The 16,682-nt window shown below is 37.6% G+C and overlaps 1 protein-coding gene and 1 long non-coding RNA gene across 9 annotated transcripts in view; one reads left to right on the top strand and one right to left on the bottom strand.

Annotated features, from left to right (window-relative positions):
- EYA1 (EYA transcriptional coactivator and phosphatase 1) overlaps nt 1-16,682 on the top strand; it is a 151,831-nt gene that overhangs the window by 35,440 nt on the left and 99,709 nt on the right. The window lies entirely within an intron of this gene.
- Nucleotides 7,657-12,033, bottom strand: LOC139793283 (uncharacterized). 4 transcript variants are annotated; one of them, XR_011724571.1, is made up of 3 exons: nt 11,744-12,033; nt 10,527-10,792; nt 7,657-8,339 (listed from the first exon to the last, which is right to left on the bottom strand). It is a non-coding gene; the product is annotated as an uncharacterized lncRNA (long non-coding RNA). The 4 variants fall into 4 exon arrangements; XR_011724570.1 differs by having other exon boundaries at nt 10,527-10,750; XR_011724568.1 differs by having other exon boundaries at nt 10,527-10,717.

Here is a 16,682-nt window from a genome sequence, read left to right as displayed (position 1 = left end):
TTGCAGTGTTTATGTGCACATATGTATCTATATCAGTACATACCTACACATTCAGAGATATAGAGCATTGCATATAAACTCCAGACCTTAAAAGCATCTTGGCTTGTAAAACACCTCCAGCAGCAAAGTCAGGTATTAGATGCTCCAGTTACCTCTGTGGACCTGAAGTCTTGCTGCAAGTACAGCTACATGGACACTGCTGGAGCCTAACAATGGTAACTTCTCTCTTCAGACTTTAAGGAAAGGGTTTACTCAGGGATGTTCAGAACTGATTCTAGAAACCTGTAAGATTTTGCTTTAGCACTGCTTTCTTCAGATCATCAGGCTGTTCTGCAGCCCATGGTGTGTGCTCAGCTGAATCTTTGGGAGGTGGTGAGAATCCCGGATCACCCCAGAAAAAGGCACTGATGTTTTTCCATTATCATCTGTCCCTTTTCTTGTTAGAGGTGGAACTGGGGCCAGAGGGAGGTCATGGCAAGCCCACTGCTCTGAGGTTCATCATTGGGCAGTGTTAATGGAAGTACAGGTGGGCTCTTGGTTGTTTTAGCTGGAGGTGAGGAATGGGGAAGACCAACTGGCTTCTTGTAGCTGCCCATCTCCCCTGTGTCTCAACATAGTTCTAGGCTTATATAAATTGTACTTTTTAATGAATTATTAATGTACTGTCACTCATTGCACTTTGCCTTGTCAAAGTCTACTGAATGGAAATTAATTGTATCAGGCCAAGATCTACTTGGAGACACTTTGATTTATGGCTTATTGACTGAAATATGTGATAATTTTCTGCTAGGTTTTAGTGTATGCTGCATAAGGTTTACCAAGGCATTTGTTCTATAATAAGTGCTGTAGGAGATCTGAAAGACAGCATGCAATGGATAGTGCTGACCAATATATTTCAGGTACAAAGTCTTCTTTCTTTGTGTGTTAATTCTTCTTTAATCCATGTTTAATTATTTAACCTTTTATCTGTTGAGATATTTAATAACATAGGATGTTAGGATTATAGGAAAATTTAATTTGGAAGCTAGGAGTTCCCTAGTCCAACCTCTTGCTTAAAGCAGCATCCCCAGTAAGGTCAGACACAGTTGCTCAGAGCTTTTTCTTGTCTAGTTTTGGGAAACCTCCAAGCTTTTCACCTCAGGGTGAAGAAAGGTTTTCCTGTTATCCATGGCTGTTATCCCTCATCCCCCTCTGTGCATCATTGTAAAGAGCCTAGTTCTTATCTTCTTGATGACCTTCTTGCAGGTGCTGAAAGGCTGCTATTAGATTCTCTTTAAACTTGCTAAACTTGGTAGAGTTTGCCTGATCTAATCCATTGGCCAATCCTCACATTATTTTGAGTAACAGAGGGGCAGTTTTTAAATTTTAAGCAACTCCCAACATCTCTTAGCACATGTTTAGGTCCTTCAGACTTTCTGCTCTCTTTGTTTGTTAGCATTGTGCCTCTATGCACTGTCTGAGTGTTGGTCTGGCATCAATGTGAGGTTCTGAGTGTTGTGCCCAGAGCTTCATTGTGGAGAGAACTAAAATGTTGGGGGGGATGTTTAGGTTGTGAATACTCAGTGTTCTCTGCTGGCTACAGAAGGGGTTTGCTTTTGAGTGCCTCTTCACATAACAGGAGTAATCTGCTATTTACATCAGTCATGCAGGATTCCTCCAAAGGTCAGTAGATCACTCTTGTGTTGTTTCCACTTAATCTACTCAGGAGATACCCTCTTTGAATCCTTCTTTCTATCTGCCCTTTTGCAAGGATTGTAAACTCTAAAGTCAGATCCACAAAGCTACTGGGAACACCAGCTTCAGAGCACTTCTGTTTAGCTCATCTTCACCAGATTATACCATTTATCCTACTAAGTAGTTTTCATAAAAATGTTAGAGCATCCTCTGCTTTTGTTTGATTGTTACGTAGTTTGTTTTGCTTTTCTTCAGCACATTTAATTTTCAACATGAGATGTCTGAAAATGTTCATACTATGAAAAGTGATTCTGCTTTTATGAACAGGTTCTTTTTTACAGTTGAATTAATCTCAGCTTCCTGAGAATGTATTTCAGAGTTGCCATTAGCTGTCTCCAACACTTTGTATTCAAAACTGTTTTGTTCCTGTGGCTGGATTGAAACTGGAGTGGAAGGAGTAGGTGGGGGGCATTCCCATAGATCCTCAAAGGGAACTGAAGGGTGTGTCTTACATTTGTTTCAAAGTAAAATGCCAAAATTGACAAAAAAAAAAAGCATTGTCTGTATCAATCCTATTTTTTACATTTTCCAGTTGAAAGAAGAAACTCTGTGAATGCCTAGAGATAAAAGTGAAAATCTGTCAATTACCAGCCAGTGGTTAAAAAATACAGAACTGACTTATAGAGCTGTATTAATAAGCCTGCACACAGCAGTTACAGCACACCAGAAGTTACTGCATGTGAGATGTTGGAAAGGCCAGTTTCATAGATATTTTTGGAGCCTTGCTCATCTGTCACAACTTTATGCTTGGCTCCCAGTGTGCCTGTCCTTGTAGGGGAGCTGCAGATTGTGTGAAGCTGAAGCTTTCATAAAGCCTTAGTGAAGTATATCATTTGGATCAGAAACTGTTGGCAGGAAACATGAGGAGATTCTCTGATAGTTTTATAGCTGGTGTTTGAAGGTTTTTTTCCCCGCAATTTGTAGTATTTCTGCTGCAAAGGCCTGATTTACTTTGGCTAGAAGTAGAAGTGGAAACCTTTTCTTTTTGATTTCTGCATTTAGGGAAATGAGTGGCAGTTTATCATTTTGTTCTCATCTTCAGAAGGCTTACAGAGGATTTAGTGCCAGATGAGATTGTGGAGAGGTGTTCTATATGGATGGATAGTAAATCATGGCAAGGGAGGAGAGCAGGCCACCAGGTCCTTCAGAGCATCAGAAATTGTGTTTATTTGGCTTTGGTGATAGACACTGATGAACAGTATCTACATGTGGATAGATGGACAGCTTGCTCTCTGAACAGATTAACTTTTGTTTGGTAGCACCCCTGCAGTGCCTTGGGAAGGTTTTAGTTAGCAAGATACACCCAGTCCAAGTTCTACAGATCTGACCTGTTTTATCAGAGCATCCCCCTGTGCTGCAGGCAGGAAAAATACTAGTGTTTTGGTTTCATTCTATTTTAAGTAAACTTTTCCTCCAGTGTAGCTGAAATTTTGTTGTTCATTTTGCCAACCAGTGTCTCTCATGGAGAACTGAGGTCATGGAAATCGGCTGGGGAAGGACTTCACAGCAGCAGGAAGGAGTCCAGAAATGGCAGTAAAACTGTGGTTTTTTCATTTGGTTATTGAGACCTGTTAAATTTATGTTGAAGTGAGCAAACTTACAAGCTATGTATTGGTACACTGAGAAAAAAAAAACCAAAAACTGAAGTAATTCCTGTATTTCAAGCTTTAGCAGTTAAAAGTGTAAATTCATGTGCCATGGTTTGTTTTATGTAAAAGCCAGGATGGGATACTGATGAATGTGATTTGTGGAAATAGCAAAATGCATACTAATTTGGGAAGCCATTCACAAGTTTAATTCATGTATTTTGAATAGGTCTTGCACTGTTTATCCCATGTCATCATAAAATAGATTTATACGTGCTTTAAGTGATAGTGGTACAACCAAGTTATGTTTACAGAAGTAGATTTCTAAAGACATATTAGACAAACAAAATAAGCCACAAATGCACAATAATTTCAGTAGAAATGCACTTTTAAACAATGAATTTTGGGATACACTCAACAGGGCAAACATTACACGTGTTTCTTCTGTTTCCTTCTAGTTCCTGTGCACTGTGATTCAGGAACACATGGATGCAAAAAACAGAGCTTTTTGAAAGCATTAGCTGGTGTACTCATCAGTGCCAGATATAGACTCTTTTCTAGAAGACATTAATATGTAGTATGGCTAGTTACAACAAAGTGGATTTGCAAGCTGAAATTAAACTATTTCCATAGTGTACTTTGGTTACTTCACTATTTTAGAATACATGGAGCCACTATTCAGCCCCATGCCTGTGATAAATTTTGCATATACTAAAGTATTGCATGAATCTTCTGACTGCCAAATTTTGCAGTCGAAGGTGGCTGACAGCAATTTTCATAAGGCAAAGAGGTCATGAAAAAGGGAATTATGTTGCATAGATATACTTTTGATTTTCCACCCAGGTATCTCCATGTTATTTTCTCATTTGAATCTTTTTTCCCCTTTTTATGACTTACTGGAATTTTGTCTTGCAGTCTGGGAAAGCATTGTAACAGGGAGTAGAAATCACAGATTATAATTTAAATCAGTGGTATGATTGCTATTGCAACGTTGGATATAGATGTCTGCTGAGGTTTTGGTATAAGAATACAAGTTCCTGGGAGGGGAAATGGAGTTTGTAACTTAATAGGAAAAAAAAATAGAAGATCCCACTCTTAAGCAAACAAAATCCTTCTGCCCCTAACCCCTTAAGTAATTCAGAATTAAAGTTATACTCCAAAAAGCCATTGTGGAAATGCAACCTAAAAGAGGAAGAAATATATTTGTCTACTGTCTTTAATATTTTTCCTGTATTTTATCTGAAGCAGGAAGAGTCTTCATTTTATAATGTCTTGTGTATATTTCAGCTTGGTTTACTGAGGTCTCCTTAGATAAGCAGAAAAGTTGATGGAGAACTTCCTTAGTTCTTGGAGGACAAAACATATTATTGAATAATGAGCAGAGATCTTACTTCCCCGCTGTTTGAATTAAATAAGCCATAATAAAATGTACACAAATTCTCCCAGAGATTTAAGTAGATGACTGTGCCTGAGGAAGCTGATTTATAAAAAAGAACAGCTTCATTTCAGTCTAGTATCTCTGAAACTTGTAGGAACTGAAAATATTGAAATCTTAGAAGTCAGGCTACTGAATTCTTGTCATCAAAGTCAAAAAATACAGCTGCTTATGTTTTCCCAATACATGCAGAATTTTAGGGCTTTGTTTGTAGAGAAATAGATGGAAGGCATTATTTTATAAATAATGAAAAATAATTTGTGATAATTTTTCTTAGGTTTCTTTTCCTAATTTTCATTAGAATAAAAAGCTTCTAATTATTAATTTTGAAGAATTCAAAATACTAATCAGTCAGCTGTTAGAAACAGCTATTAAGCTGTTAGAAACAAAATTTACTAGTTGAGAAAGGAAGAGGCTCTGTATCTCTGTAATGACTCATGAAGGATTAATTTATGTTAGTGTAAAATTAAGCACCTCTTTTGTATACAAAGGTGAGGAACTGTTTGTGTTTTCAATGCTGAAGGAGGTGCTAAAGCAAGTAAGGAAACAGAGGGGAGAAAGCCAAATGGCATTGTATTTGTTCAGCTTAAGGGGCTGGTTATATAAATGAGTAACAATACTGAAAAGAGCCAAGACATATTTTTGTATGAGGTAACCAGGGAGTGTGGAGGTGTAAATCCCTCAGAGAACATATGTGAGACACAACAAGGCTGCTGCCTTCTTCATGTGAGTCACTGAGAAGGTGAACAAAACCCAGACAGAAACAGCGTATTTTGATTTTCAAAAAAACCCTTTAGAGTCTCAGAAGAATGAATTGAATAGACACATTACTGCTAAACTCCGTGTTAAAAAGTGTCAGGAAGAATAAAGAACAAATAGAACTAGGATGATGCAAAACATTCAGCATCTGTAGTACAAGTACTTTATTAAATACACTTACTAATCAAATTAAAATAGGAGGAGTGGAGAGATGACAAATTTTAGGCAAGGTAATTTAGTGAAGAAGATTAAAAATGCTGAAGAACTCCTGTGGGACCTTCTATGACTGGCAATATGTGCAAACTATTTGGAAGAACTGTGTGAGCTGCTGTAGCCAGGTCTAGAAAGATTTAATCATCCTTTTCTGTAATTCATTGCCACTTCTGCTCAGAGCATGGCACCAATCAGAAATTAAAATAGTTACACTGATACTAGAAAATGTTTTTGTTGTACAGGTAATAAGCTTGTGTTACCCATAAAAGGCAAATGCCTTTTAGAGTTCAGAAAAGTTGAAAAGATTATTCACAAGGATAATACAAAGAACAAGAGCAATCATAAACAGATATCTTTTTTTTTTTTTTTTTTTTTTTTAATGTTACATAACCCTTTTGCTTCAGAAGACAAAGCCAAAGGCAATTGTATCCCTGTGTTGTTGTTCTAGAAGAGTGATCGACATCTCTCTGACAAAAGTGTCTGGTACCATCAGGTGGCTGAGACCCTCTGGAAGGGACGAACCTGATGGCTGCAGCAGCAGCAGACACTGTGTTCAGCATTCCCTTATAAAGCTAGAAGTTTCTAAATGAGAAAATGCTTTTTCTTTTTTTTTTGCATGTACAGGTCATTAGAAAAAGGAAGTTCAGATTGCGAAACCGCTCCATTTAGCTTTTGGGTCCTGCACATTTGCTGTGTGCAAGATGACACTTTTGTCTTATCTGAAAAGATGTAACCTTCACCATTCATATTAATTCATAACTGATCACCTGCAAATGAGCTAACTACTTAGACTTGTACGGTTTTAGTATCCTAGCCTAGCTAAGTGCTTCTGGAGACTTAAAGCTCAAAACTCAGCCCACTCAAAAAGCTTGTTAATGGGTCCCACATGACACAGCTATCAATTTTTTAGTATCAGATATACATGCTGTATCCATTATAACTTTCACTTAGGGGCAGGCTTGCCCTAACTGTACAGGAGCTTATATAGCTTTGCTCTTATTTTTAGTCTGAAAGAAGGGAAAAAATTAACAATGTTAGATGAGAGTGAAACCGTACTGCAAAAGGCAGTGCTCGCTGTGTGTCTGGCGGAGGAGGGCCTGATGCACTGTAAAGGGTAGAAAGATTCTTCCCCTGTTTTTAACATTTTCTAGGTTGTTTAAATGTGCATTGTAAGCAATGATAAAATGACAAGTTATCATTGATCTGTCCTTTCCTCCATCTCAGAGGGATTCATTAAATAATGCATGCACCCATGTGAATTACCCTTCTTCACTATACTATCCCCAGACCATTAGCCAAATATAGCAACAGCAGCATCTTTCAACCCCTAGAAACCCTTTGGCTTTCATTTAATTAAATTATCCCATTATGAAAACTCTTATAATGAGATTAAATTTAATTATTTATTAGACACTTATTTGCACTAGGGAACCTATCAATTATGCATGGTTGTGCTAAACATTTTTCAATCCATCACCTTTTCTTTTCATGGAAGGTGCAATTTATTAAGTGCATCTGAAGTACTGTAACAGAAGAGCTTTAGCAGAAACGTGGATGCAATCCTAGTTCAATTAATTGCAAAAGCAGGAGAAAACCAGAAAGAAGAGAATTTATTAGCTCTCCTTTTGAAATGCAGCATGCTGACAGAACTGCACATTTTGTAATTATTAGGTGCATCTCCTTTTTCTATCCTACTTAGCAAGGTTCATGGACAGTCATTTTAATTTATGGGGTTTGGTTGTATTTTGCATGTTAATGGTTCCTAATTGCACAAGAATTCAGAAGTAATGCCTAATTAGAGTAGTTCAAAGAAATATCTGTAGCACACCATGGCTTGTAGCTATGTTCATAGAATATTTTCTTACCAATTCATAGAAGACGAGGATTTATCTTTTAATATATCAATTTATAAAGAATAAATTTTTGGCAAATTGCACAACCATAAAACATCATCAGTCACGTATCTGCTTTATAAGAATTTGGATATGAAGGCAAAAACTTAAAAGCTACCAAATATTGTTTCAAGCAGAATGACATTTTCTGATAAATGTTAAGAAGAGATAAATGTCAATACAACTCTGAGCTTTTCTTTTATGAGACCTTGTCAATATGTAATTAATTATTCAGCTGGACCTCTGTGTGGCTGAGGGCAGCATTTCAAAGAGCTTTCTTTTATAAATTGCAAAGTCATCGTAAGATTGCTTTTACTTTTTTCCTTTTTTTTTTTTTTTCACATTTAGAAATAGCATGTGTATAAAAGCCGATAGACACCTGCAAGGTGACACATGGAGTGCTGGGATAAAGTGAGAAGCAGTAGGCTTTTTAATAGTAGTAGGCTTTAACAGATGCTTTTAATACATTACAAAATTCTGCCTTGCTTTAAAAGTGCTCGTGTTTCATGTTCAGATGTGAATGGGGGTCAAACAGAAAGATTTATGTCCGTTTTTTTCCTCACTTATGCATGTAAGAGGATGTTTGCTTCATTAACTTTGAAATTCACAGGCCAAATAGACTGCATATTTTAGAGGATTTAAGTAAATGTGCCCCAAAGTTCACACAAATTACTGTAGAGTATTTCAATCCTCATCATGAAGGAATGAGACACGATGCATCTGTTAATAAAAACAAAAGAGTATTGCTTGTATTTGACAAAACAATCATATCTTGTACTCATAACTTTATCAACATTACCAGTTGTTATTATTTGGTTCTTTCTTCCTGAAAGTCAGGACTGTTAATTAAATCTCAGTGTACCCTAGTGGGCTTGATAGCACGGTTTTATTCCTATGAGGGAGATTACATTTATTAGGAAAGGTCTCCAGATGATACTCAGAACCAAAGTGTACATTTTGTATGCTGTTTTTTCCAGCCAAGGATCTAGTTCTCATTTTCCAGAACAGCCTCCCATCTTCTGTTTGGATAGATATGCTCATATATGAGTGAGCCCTGTACACATACAAGTTATGTTCCTTCTGCTGAAGTACCAAGATCATATATGAAGTGAGGGGTGCTACCACAATTAGTAACTTTGGTCTCTGACACCTCCTCTGCAGAATCAATCAAACCTCTGGGTGAAGCTAAACAATAATATCTAGACCAAAACCTGCAATGACACTGCAATGACATTACCATCTACAAACTCTTGAATGGTGAAAGGGCGAGTTTCATTTCATGTCTTCTCAGCCCCAAAGCAGCATTTTAATACATTTTTCAGTAAGTTACAGTAGAAGCTTCAATTTAGCTTTGGCAAAGGTGTGAGGATTGCTCTATTTTGCTTTCTGGAACCTCAGTGCTTCATTTAGCTATGGTACAGCCCAACTTTGTGTTGGGGGCTGGTAAATTGGCAATGGCTATTCTCATTTCCCATAGTGCATAATCAGTTGGCAGCTTTGAACTCTACTTTGAAATCTTCTTTAAAGATTATGTAGCCTACACACTACAGTATGTTAGCAAATAATTTTAAATGCATACTTGAGACATGAAAATGAGATTAAAATGAAAATGAACATGAAAAAGCATGCTTGAGATGTGACATCTGTCAGCCACCTGCTTAAATTATAGCTATCCAGTCAAGCCAAATGCACTGGTAGGTATACTCAATTTTTACACCTATATTATATGAAGATTTCAGTGTTTGCAAATTGGTTGTAAGTCTCCGTGTACTCCTCTTTTCCTTTTACATGTAATTATCTTTTTTATTATTTATTTTTTTTAGGTGTTCCAAGAAAGGTGAGCCTCCTAAGAGCTTCAGATATTGGAATAATAAATAAACTGTACATCCAATTTATATTGTGGAGCAGTTTTTTTGCATACAGCTTTATGCAGATGGGTTTTGACAGTTTCACCTGCCAAGCAAAGTCTTGATCTATGAGGAAAAATGGAATGGCTGTCATGATTTCATCACTGGTATAAAAATCTTGTAGGCAGGCTTTTCATTTACAGCTTGCTAACAGCTTGTTACCTTTCTTTAGCATCTTTTGCTTTGGTGTTTAATAATTACACCAATTAATAGGATACTGCATAAGTATCAATATGTTAAAAAGGCTACTTAATTTCAGCTATGTACCTGTTTGAGTTTTGTTGCTAACACTGATGGTGAAAACATACAGTGTGGCACAATATAGTTTCTTTGGTCTCATGTTTTTATTAATAAAGAACAGCATGAAGGTGGCACGTTTCTGAATTAATAGAATTTTAAAATGTTCTTAAAGAAAGGTATCAAGTTTAATAATAATAGTACTTAGGTGCACAGAGTTTCCACTTTTGTTGCTTGTTTATTGCTTTCTCCTTCCATAACTGTTCAACTAGAAACAGGTTTCTGCAGAGCTAAGATGGGAGTAAAAATAATATTGTATCAGGGAAATGATGTTAGAAAGGAAAAACTTGTTAAAAACTGAGGGAAATGTGGGTTTTCAGAAAATTGCAGGATACAGTAAAATTCATTTAATGCAAAGACCTTTCAGCTTTTTTATTGTTAAAGCTTTTAAAATACTTTTAGACAAGTGAGACCTTGTTTATTTTGGTTGAAAAGACTTCTGATTGGAGATTTGCTGATTTCAGGGAAAGATTCTTTTTCAGTAGAACATGGATAATTTTCCCCATACAGATAACAATAGCTGGAGAGTGTCAATGCCATGATCATTAAGCCAGGATTCTTGCCTCCCCTATCCCTGATGATTGCTTTTTTGCAATCATTTCAGTCCCTCTGGTTGCCAACACTCTTCCCCCTTCCCTTGAAACAAAACTGACAGCCCGCAGCTTTCCAGCAGGCTGCATAACAAAGCCCTTTCAAGACCTACTTGGTGTAATATCAGGTTCATCATGAGCTCATACATGGTGTCTGTTCTTGTGGCTTTTAATTCTTTTCTAGTAGTCTCATCCCTCACTGCATTCCTATGCTGCCTTTGATTTTATTTTCTGGTCTTCATCCAAGTAGACTGAGTGAATGGGTGATCTCTTTGCTGGTGTCACTCTTACTCCTGACCTACTGCTACGTGGTGAAGAAGACAAAGTCAATCTGGCCCTGGAATGAGACAGGACAATCCAGCTGTGTACAGCATCAGGTCTGAGAGGCAAAAAAAAATTTCAAGTGATCAGTAATATACAAGAATTGACTTCTTGATTGCACAGCCACATCTGGGCCCTGATAGCAGGCAATGCACAAGCAAATTGGAGGAGGATTTTGTGTGCAGTATTGTTTTCCTTCCTTCAGCAGCACTGTAGGATGATCCTGATTTCTTGAGGTAGAGCTTTGCTTGGATTGCTAGGGACTGAAAGGATTTCCTGTGACAACTGACAGATCTCACCCTCTGGGGAACTGTCTTTCTACGTAAAATGAAGTTGCTCTGTCAGCAAAATGAAAAAGTTCATTAAATAACTGAAGAGAACTGTAAATGGGAATCAGGCAGTTTCTTGTTATAACCTGGTTTCCTTGAGAAAAAAGGCTTTTGCAACCACATTCTTTGTACGTGTCTGTCTAGATATCTGTCTCCTCATAATAACTTCTGTTAGGAAATCTCAGCCTGGTCTGACAGAAAGCTAGCAGCCTCAAAAATACCACACTCCTTCAAATTTTGGGAAAAAGTTACATGGGTTGTGGAGAACGTCTGTAGATGTCCTTGGTCAATGAAAGGCTAAAGACAAATATATCTTTCAGTAGACACCTGGAAATGTGTAGGATAGGACTGCCTTGTGCTGATGATAGAAAGGTCAGAGGTGTGCAGGTCTTTGGTACTGGGCAGCTGCCTTTTGGCCCTTGGGTTGCTGCTGGTGGGCACAGCTCATTGTGTGTCCCCCTCCCCAGACTGGGCTCTTGGTAAGAGCTGTTTGGTTGCTCTGTGTCAACCCTAAGCCATACACCCTCAGCCCACTCAAGCCCAGAGCTTTCATCTTTAAGAAACTTGCATCCCAGAAGCCCAACCCTTTCCTCTTAAGGGCTACACCAATCTCATCAGCAAACCTTTTCTTCTTCCCTTTCCTCTTTATTTCCTTCATTTAAGCCGCCCCACGATCTTACCTTCAAGTTTTTCAATATGGAGCCTTCAAACCCACTGGAACTGCTTTGCCTCTTGATTTCAGCCTCTTGTAAGGAGCTGCTTTATGCTGGCTGTGCTCCCACTGCCTGCCCATGCTCTCTCCTCCTGCCTCCATGGCCACTGAACCTCTTGGGATTGTCTGTGAGGGAAAAAAGTCCTCCCTTCCCCCACTCCTGGTTTCCAGGAGATGTAAAAAAGCTGGTTAGAAGAAGCAACTGTGAAAAATAAAGCCTATGAGCTATAAAACAGAGGGAATCTCTGGCAAGACACTGTAAGTAACTCTAAGCCTGTAATTCTCTCTCCTCACAGCCTTGCTCTAAAATACCCTGGCTGACCTTCCTGGCACGTTGTGGGGAAAGCTCAGCCATAGTCAAATGACAAAAATCTTTCATTTATAACTTGCTGTCATTAGCTTCTGGGGGAGGAATGTTAAAGCACAGTTTCTGGGACTGTTTGATGGGTTACCAGGTTGATTATGTCTTATTCTGGTTTTAGTGGTTCTTTTGATCTTACTTTTTTGGTAATTGTACTATTAATTACGTCAGAAGTTCCCAGGATATTAATTTTCTATGTATCTAAATAGGCATTTCAGCAAAGGAATCAGTGGAAACATCTTTAGGGATGAGGATTAGGAGCAGCATGAGGAATTTAGTAGCTCTGATTAGGCTGGGGACTTTTTCCTTTGGGTATAAAATGCCACTGGAGCATCCTGAAGTATCTGTATGAAAAGACTGCATGTCCCTTGTGTATAGATTGATTGTGGAGTGGGAGATGCAGACAGAGCATATTTGGAACTAGGCAGTTATTTTAGATGGTGGAAAGCAGGAGGGAAATTTTTAAATTAGAGTGTGAGAAGGTAACCATGTGACTCTTATTAAAATTAATAGGAGCTGCCTAGCGTGTCTCTATGCATCGCTTTGAAAATTTCCCTGGGTGTTTTTCTATGAATATTTATGCAATCAGAAATCAAATGCAGACAATGAAGCAATAGCCAGTGTAAATACAAAGTGATCACATAATTTACATGTTTTTAATTATTGACATAAATGGCTCTTTTGTCCAGTAATAAAAAGCGCATATGAAATAAGTAGTTAAACACAAAAGAAAACAGTTTCAGTAATTATTTTTAAAGGAAATACTCTTCTGATTTAGTTTCTAAAGAAGTCACTAAACCTCCTTGTGCTTTTAAGAAAGGTATTTAAAATTTATAGTCCAGTTTATTTTATTTGGTTTGGGTTTTCTTTGTGTTTGTGCTTGGGGTTTTTGTTTGTTTGTTTGTTTTTAAAAAACAGGACAGCATTACTCAAGAGGAGAGGTTTATGTCAATTGGATCAGCAGATATCAGAAAATCTTCTGGTAGTGTACCAAGAGTCTTTATTTGGTCTCAACATTGGGTTCAATTAATTCTTTGTATTGTGAAGGCTCTATCAGTACTGAAGGATGGTATGAGAAAGTTGCAGGATGTAAAAGCAAAGGGGTATGCCTTAATTTTGTTAAGAACCCACCCATCAACAGTGTCCTCTGACCGGTTGCTACTGGTTTTCTAAAAGACACAGTGTGATTATAATCCTTAATTAAGTCGTGAATGGTATTAATTTTATTATCCACTGATCTTTTATTCAACAGCATAAATCCAAAGCAAGGTAGCTAGCAAGGTTTGTGGTTCCCAATCGTCATTTTGTTCAGGGAAAGAATGAAAGATGAAGCAGTTGTGTTTGAAAAATAATTATCATACAGTGTCTACATTCCATCCAAAACTCAAAACTCAAGACTCAAGACTAATTTCAGCTGTTACTATCATTGTCACACCTCTGCTTTCCCAAGGCAGATGAAGCAGGTCAAAAAAATAGCAATGCCTGCAAAATGAGAAGAATTCTGAATTGATATAACCTTTAAAAAAACCTGTCAGGAAAAGTAGATATTCTGCAGCTTTCTGTGTGCCTTCCTGTCTGCCAAGTGGTTTCTGCATTTTGAAGTCTTGTCAAACTGAGCAGCAATCTTCCGCCAGATAATTCCATCACCAATTAGTCTGTCATAGGCATTGTCAGTTTATCCCAACTTCTCTGCCCTATGGACTCAATACTAGATACCAAGCAAAGATCAAGAGAAAAGAAATATGCTTTTTCTCTGTATAGCACTATCTTAACTAAAACATCCTTCTCCCCTGAAGTTGTGAAGCAGCAAAATTCCTCCTCAGGACCCCAGATGGAAAAAGGAAACATTCACTGCTCCAGTAGGACCTCACACCCTTCCTAGCAAGACCCTTTGTAGGAATGGTTAAAGAAAGAGAGAACAAATTGATTGGTAGCAGAGAGAGTGATCCCTTAGGTGTCACAAGCAAAATATAGGCACTCTCTCTATCCTATGGAAAAAACTAAGAGAATAAGAGACTATAAGAGAATAAGAAACTAAGAGAATAAGATTCTAAGAGAATAGATTCCCCTGGGGAATACATAGAATCATTGGATCATCATGACTGGAAAGGACCTTCAAGAGAAGAGAAGGACCTTCCCAAGAGAAGCAGAGTTTAAGTAGCCTGTGTAAAGAAAGACAACTTGTGCAAATCAGTTAACCAAGTGGTGAATTGTGCTGGGTGAATATGGGCACCTCAAGCTGCTGATGGCATCTGGTGAACAGCTGGATAGCAGAACCTGCTATGAAAAAACCACCAGGCAGGCCCTATCACCACAAGACTGTCCCCGCTGCCAATATAATTCAGAATATCTGTGATTCCTACTTCAGTGGTTCAGATCAGGAGAGCTGATAGGGGGAACACAAAAGAGATCTAATAAATACATCCACTCCCTTCTCTCATCTTCAAAGTCAGGAGAAGGGAAATAAGCTTCAGCACACAATAAGGCAGTCACCTCTGTGTGGGAGAGCAGGCTCCTCAAAAGTATTTATAAGGTGGTTAGGGGTGAGACACTGGTGTGTTGGACAACGTGTTGACTTCTCTGATAAATGTTTTCTGAAAAGTAATTTCCGGAGCTAACAAGGAATTATGTAAATGGAGAAATAATCAGATAACTTGATCAAGACTGAAGAAATGAAAGACTCTTTCAGGGTGCAGTTATGAAAAGATGATTGGGAGGCATTTAGCAGGTTTCAGCTAATGAAGTCAGAGCTGGGATTACAGGCAGGTGAGAAAACTAAAGAAATTTTAGATGGAAAATCAGTGTTTATGATTTCTAGACTTTCAGGGATTTAGAGTTTCATTTGTTTCAGCCCAAATGTTTGGGGAAAAAAAAATATAAGTAAATTTGAAAACACCTTTCTTAGGACTAACCCTTTTAGGGGAGTAGAGAGTTCCCTAAAAAAAAAAAATATTTTCAGCATCAAGCTAAACTATTCTTGCTGCAAGAGATGCAGTGTCTGGCTCTAAAAAATTGCATTTGGTTGAGGATGCAGGTGCTGTGATGTTTTCTGAATCCTGGCAGGCCTTAGGCAGAAGAGAATGGTAGCCTAAGAGCAGTGCTCAGCTCTGCAAGGGGAGAAATGGCACTCAGTATGGCCAGTAGTACAATTTAAGCACCAGTTCCTATCTGACATTAACTACTTCACCTTTCTTCAATGATGTCCAGTGCAGCTTTTTGGGTTAGGTTGAAAGGTTGAAGCAGTGTTAGGTTGAAAGCTGAAACCAGTTCTTGGAGGTAGCAGCAGTTTGGGGGTATTTTTTTTTTTTCTGGTTAACAAGAAAAAATATTTTGATCAGTTTGTTGTTCCAATTCATAATTATACAGCATAATTGCTTATAATATTAATACCTTGTCAAAAGTTTTATTTTCCGCTGTACTTGTTAACCGTAAGTCATTAATAAGATGTAACCTTTCCTTGGTATTCCATATGTGACTGGAAAGCCTAAATACATGTGTTATAAATAAATTTTAAAGGCCAAACATCATAAACATTTCAAAGCACACTTGTTTCTGTCAAGTTTTCATAAAACAATATTTAAAAATTCATGATTTTTAAAATTGTATTTTGTGAATTCATTTGCTCATTTCAGAAAGCAAGCTGAGCACGGAGTAAATTCTTTGGGAACAAAATTTATTTGATTCAGTTATTTCAGTAGAATCCACCCTACAGGGATGCTAATTTGGGCATCATTGCATCTGATATTAGGCAGGGAAGGATGCTATGGCTTATTTGTTCTTCTAGGATGGGAGGAACAAAACAACAAAAGATATTAATTAGTCATTCCCTTGAGCAAATGACACCTATATGCTTATGGCATGTTGATATGTGGAAATTTTATAGTTTGGATATCACTATTTTTATTATTTGTTAGGTGTCCATTGATGCCTGCACATGCACTTCAGTGTTTGCTAACTGGTAAATGACAAAATGACAGTGCTTTGTGATTACTTCTAGTTTGTATTACTATTACTTCTTGGCTATTTGAAGGAAGATTTATAGTGTTATACATAGATCTTGCAAAAGAAAATCCATGCATGCACTTAAACAGATCTAAAGTTGGAAATTTGGCATGTATCTTTAAGCTGTACAGTGTAGCTCTAGTAAAACAAAGAAAAATACATCTTGTGAAGTTACAAGCAAGTTTAAATGAGTGTAAAGGTTTAGCAAATCAGTGTCTCAATCCAATCTCTTAAATCACTGTGATTTATTCTTTTTTTATTCATAGTCATAAACCAGATATAAACAGCAGTCTTCAAACCTCGTATTCAGGGTCTCTCAAGTCCATTTCTCTTTCTAAATTAATAGGAAACATTTTTACTGTGTATTAACTTTCATCTATTTCTTTCATTGCCGTTCACTTCAAGTCATTCAAATTTTGTGAAATTGGGGTCTTGGCTGACTTTGGTGCATCAGGACACAAAGAGATTACAAAACTTGGAACCTGCAGGCTGGGCTGTGAGTGGACTACAGCACAAGTACAGAGCCCTTTTGAGGTCAGCAGGA

This window comes from Heliangelus exortis, chromosome 2, assembly GCF_036169615.1.
Source record: "Heliangelus exortis chromosome 2, bHelExo1.hap1, whole genome shotgun sequence".
NCBI classification, from domain to species: domain Eukaryota; kingdom Metazoa; phylum Chordata; class Aves; order Apodiformes; family Trochilidae; genus Heliangelus; species Heliangelus exortis.
The sequence above is the reverse complement of the archived record's forward strand: the minus strand, read 5'-3'. Positions and strand labels throughout refer to the sequence as shown.